Source organism: Nannobrachium achirus (assembly GCF_963921795.1).
Source record: "Nannobrachium achirus genome assembly, chromosome: 13".
In the NCBI taxonomy this organism is placed as follows: domain Eukaryota; kingdom Metazoa; phylum Chordata; class Actinopteri; order Myctophiformes; family Myctophidae; genus Nannobrachium; species Nannobrachium achirus.
The window spans coordinates 14,233,160-14,239,034 of record NC_137833.1 but is presented as its reverse complement, the minus strand read 5'-3'; positions in this window follow the sequence as shown (position 1 = coordinate 14,239,034).

Genomic DNA, 5,875 nt, shown 5'->3' with positions numbered 1-5,875 from the left:
TCTTCATCATGGCGGCGCTTGGCGCTCGAGCGTCAAGTTAAGCCACCGTAGCAATGACACGCACTTCCGGTTGTGCTTTTCAAAATAAAACACTGTGTTACGTAGTTATGAAAAACCAGTCCAGAGCTGAAAAACTGATGAAAAATCATAATTATAATATGGAATAGCATAACACACACGCACGCACGCACGCGCACGCACACACACACACACACACACACACACACACACACACACACACACACACACACACACACACACACACACACACACACACACGCACACGCACACACGCACACACACACACACACACACACACACACACACACACCTAAGCTCTTGTACTGAAAGAATACTCCGGATCTTACTGTCTGATGTTGTGATCTTCTGTTTTGGACGCACACACGCTTGTATGTTGCTGCCCTCCACTGGTAAAGAATAGACACGACAGCTTATTCCCATAATTACTGTATAATTACATGTTTACAACGAGGCGACGTTACTTACGAAGTGAGCATAGCTCTGTTTTACAGGGGTCTTCAACGTTTTCAGGCCAAGCCAAGGACCCCTTGGTCGAGAGAGAGATGAATCAGGGACCACCCCAACAACCTTTTCATAGATTCCATAACGTTTAATTGTTTACTTTGACAGCACAATCATCAGTGTATTTTGGATTCATGTGAATTTGTGTTTTCAGATAACCACTTGAACCGTCAATAAACGTGACCTTTCACTCTGTACTTAGTCTGCTCTTTTTCCCCTCTACTCCAAACCTCGACGCTAGGGTTCAAGTGGTTAATATAAAAGAAGAAAAACTGATTTGGAGGACCCCCTCTAGTAACTGTCTCTGAGGATCCCAAGGGGTTAATACAGTATCTGGCTTAAAGTCCTGTTCGCAATTTGGTGTTAGGGGAGTTTCTCACCTGAACTGAGTCAGTGGGTCTCTAGACATGAAAAATCACCGAGGTGCTCGTCCGCCATAGTGCCACGAATGGCGCAATGGCCATATCAAATATGGCTGCCATCGGCTATGATGAAAATCCAACATTTCTGTTTCTGGGTGTATATGCACATGTAATACCTCTATTTGGACTAATTGTGGTGTGGGGAATTCATTTCTGATATTGTTTTGACCATTTTGGGTGATTTGGACCTCAAAAGGTCATGGTCAAGGTCATTTTGCTATTCCGAAGACCGTGGGCCATAACTTGGCCATTGTTAGGAGTAAAAACAGGTGCAGTAGGTCTAAATCAACTAATGCTGACATGTATAATTCATTTCTGACATTGTTTTGACCATTAAGGACCATCTTGTCTTTGAAATATCAAGGTCAATGCCATTGTTCAAAAACGATTTTGTTCATTACTTGCACTTTTATAGTATTTTTATAAGTTTGTTACTATTTTATAGTAAGTTTGTTTTGTTTATAACAAAATACAGTGAGAAATACAACAAGTAAACATCCACATTTAACTTTAAAGGGGTGTTTAAAATGGGTGTTTAAATGAGCAAATAAGACTATTTACGAATAAAAGTGACAAATAAAATCACACAACTAAAGCACACACAAAATTAAATAACAATTTCCCTCAAAGTGCACCATATTGTGATTGTGTGCATCCAAGTCAGTATGATGTGTTTTTACAGGATGTATTTGCCATTGTTCCATGGCAAAATATGATGCACCGATATCCATCAGCAAGGCAGCCATATCCTCGAGTGTCGAAGTGTTCCTTGCATCCATCCATGTTCCATTGGTTCTAGTAGTCTTTCCTCAGGTTCCTTGGCTGTTGCAAGCAGGTGGCAAGACATGCACTAGAAAGGTGCCTTGTTTGTCTCAGCAGTTGTACTTTTCTGCTACCAATGCTGTGTCTTGTTCTGTCAAGGTCTTTGCCTCTCCAAAGTTTGTTAGATATTGTATTCGGTCAGAAGCCATAGCTGCATGCTTAGTCCCCACCTGGCCCATGCAGTCATCTCCAGTTTCCAAGGCATAATATGTCCCCTGATCACTGTCTTGTGGTGCTCCAATAAGATGAGAGACTGCTTGATGCTGTAGAAGCATATGCCGCTGCACACCTAGTGCCATACTGCTACCAGATCTACTTCATCCCCAGTGCTTGGAAGTATCACTACGACAACTCTCTGGGGTCCACTCATAATCCTGGCGACCCATTATTCCCTCCATTAGGTTAGGGTTATGGGTATGTTTAGTTATAATGGGGCCAGTTGACTCCACATGTATCAGCAGCTTGGTGACAGCCTCCTCAATCTAGTTAAATCTTTGGGATCTCTTCACCTCCAGTCCCTTTTGCAGGGAGCCACTCATCATCAGAGATAACAGAGTCGACAGACGCACCCATCCCTCATCAACTTTACAAATTCTGGGTGTCTGAGGAGAACAAACAGCTCTCCAGCTGTGTGTTCGGAATATGGTGTCCATTCAAGCTTGTGGCGATGTAGGTAGAACGGCTGCCTCCTGCTTATCCTGCTAAAGTACAATGTGTGATGTCATCAAGTTGTAATTTGCAATACAAACCCCAAAATCAATCCTCCAGTTCTAGGCAACACAGAATAGGGGGAACTTTTTTTTATTTCCACACAAACTCCTCTAAGGTATATTAATGACATAGTTCAATATTGAAAATGGGTGGTCTTCCCCTTTAAGCAAGACACTGAACCCCTAACTGCTCCCGATGGGCACCTTGCATGGTTTCATGGTGAGAATGTGTGTGTGAATGTGTGTGTTAATGGGCGAATGTGAAATACATTGTACAGCGCTTTGGAGAAGAGCGCTATATACTGTAAATGCAGTCCATTTACCATTATCAGCTCTGTTGTCTCTGTTGATGATGTCGCTAGTGGAGAAGAGATCGCAGACATCTTGAATAGGATTGAGGAGGCTGACACCTGGTGCATGTACAGCCTCCATTATAACTAAGCCTAACCCTAACCTTCACTAACCTAATGGTCAAAATAATGGGATGTCGGAACTATGAGCAGACCGCAGAGAGTTGTTGTCTCCTTCACATTACTGCTATACTACACCCCATATTTCCAAGCACTGGGGATGAAGGAGATCTGGCAGCAGTATGGCACTGGTGAGACTCACTTCCACTGCATCAAGCAGTCTCATCTTGGAGCACCACTAGCCAAGACAGTGATCAAGGCACATATGCCTTGGAGACAGGAGATGACTGCATGGGCCAGGTGAGGATTAAACATGTAGTTATGGCTTCTGACCGAGTACAATATCTAAGTGCCCATACTATGGAGTGGAGGGAGCAAGGGGGGTCATTAGCCGTCCTTTTGTTATTATTTCAATGTATGACATTTTTATCCGGACAAGTGACTTTTGTCCCCGGACAAGTGAATGGGAAATGGGAACTGCCTCAAAAAGTCAATGTCAAGCTCTGATGGATGGAAGGAGCACTTTGACTTTAGTACACTCCTACCATGTCTGAAGCAAGACACTCGACACAGTTCTGTGCATCATATTTTGCCATGGAACAATGACAAATCCATCCCGTAAAAACACCTCATACTAACTTGTATGCACACAATCACAATATGGTGCACTTTGAGGGAAATTGTTATTTAATTTTGTGTTTGATTTCGTTGTGTAATTTTATTTGTCACTTTTAATCGTAAATAGTCTTATTTGCTCATTTAAACACCCATTTTAAACACCCCTTTAAAGTTAAATGTGGATGTTTACTTGTTGTATTTCTCACTAGTATGTCTTTTGTTATAAACAAAACAAACTTACTATAAAATAGTAACAAACTTACAAAAAATACTATAAAAGTGCAAGTAATGAACAAAATCGTTTTTGAAAAATGGCATTGACCTTGATATTTCAAAGACAAGATGGTCCTTAATGGTCAAAACAATGTCAGAAATGAATTATACATGTCAGCATTAGTTGATTTAGACCTACTGCACCTGTTTTTACTCCTAACAATGGCCAAGTTATGGCCCACGGTCTTCGGAATAGCAAAATGACCTTGACCATGACCTTTTGAGGTCCAAATCACCCAAAATGGTCAAAACAATATCAGAAATGAATTCCCCACACCACAATTAGTCCAAATAGAGATATTACATGTGCATATACACCCAAAAACAGAAAAGTTGGATTTTCATCATAGCCGATGGCAGCCATATTTGATATGGCCATTGCGCCATTCGTGGCACTATGGCGGACGAGCACCTCGGTGATTTATCATGTCTAGGGACCCACTGACTCAGTTCAGGTGAGAAACTCCCCTAACACCAAATTGCAAACAGGACTTTAAGCCAGATACTGTATTAGGTTCCAGACCCCCTGTTGAAGACCCTTGGTTTAACACAATGTGACAATAGCTCTGTTTTAACACAATGCAATGTAGGCCAGCTGGAGACTTCAACTGTAGCCTACTTTCGGCCTTTTTATTAGGGGCCAAGCACGAATGCAAAACGTCCAAGAAATGAAATTCACAAACATTGGCCAGAGGGTGGCGCTATAGCACTCAATTGAAAATCCAAACTTTGAACAGGAAGGCTATAACTCATGCCATGTTGACCTACATCCATGAAACTTCATTACACATGTGCGTCTCCTCATGCCGACCAACTTTGACGCTGTGACTTTTGACCTCTGACTTTAGATCTCCCACCATTTAGAAGTATAAAAACAGTTAAAAAAAAATTTTTTCACATGAACTTTGGACCAATATCTAAAATCTGTCTTCGTGAGAAGTTTGTATGTGAAAGAATAACATTTTATAAGCCAATGAATATTGTGGTTTTATGAAAATTCTTCTGCCCTACATGCAGTCACATTTTCATGACACTTTGCAAAAATATAAAGGGTTAGCCCAAATATCACTGAAACCAATCTTACTCCAGTTGTCCAATTATCTTAACTCATGAGGAACACATCTGTCTCTTTGTTCAGTAAGCTCCGCCCTTAGATTTTCCGCCATTTTGAGCAGTTTAAGTTAAACACTATTCTGGGATTTTTGAGCAATTTGGATGAAACATTCTACATACAATCTAAGGACCTTCATCTAATGTCCCGATGAAAGATAAGTGTGTGCGTGAAAAAATGAAGCGTCCATGAGCCAATGAATATTATAAAAGGCTGGCTTTGTTAAATAAAGGAAGAAAACTCATATTTGTGGAATCATTTTCCAGTTCCTGGAAATTCAATGGCTCAGCTGGTAAGGTCTGTGCTCTTCAGTCCAAAAGTCCCTGGTTCAAGCCTTACCACATGCATTAAAATGCATTTCACCAAACATGAAATCTTTAAAGATAACATGAAATGCTTTTTTGAGAGTAGTAGCCTAGTTATTTTCAATGTAGGACATAGCTTTTGTGAATATAGCCAATCAACCATCTCCCAACTTTTCAGATAGCAACGCGCTGTGAGCTTGTATATCGGCTATTTCTGCTAGTTTGGGGCCCTCTCCATGAGCCAATGGATATTATAAAGGGCTGGCTTTATTAAATAAAGGGTAGAAAAGATCTGTGTGAATGATGGGCCTAAAATGTATGCTAATTGGTTGGGCCGGGTCTCGGACTCGATGAAAAAAGAAAAAATATAATTCTATTATTTATATTACTTTTACTCTGTGATAGAGTTCTCAAATTCTTCCTGAAGCAGACTCTACCCGACCCGACGTTTTCGGGCCGAGTAGGGCAATCTTGGAAGCCAAGATATTGGCACATGGATATTACACATATCCAAGATGGCTACCTTAGTTCCAACATGTTGATGAAGTGGTTCCCATCAAACATTGAAAGTTGGTTGGTGATGGAGAGCATGTGGAAAAAATGTGAGGCCTTTGGCGCCGTGTTCTCATCCTTCTCAAATCTGGACCTAAGGGACCTGAAT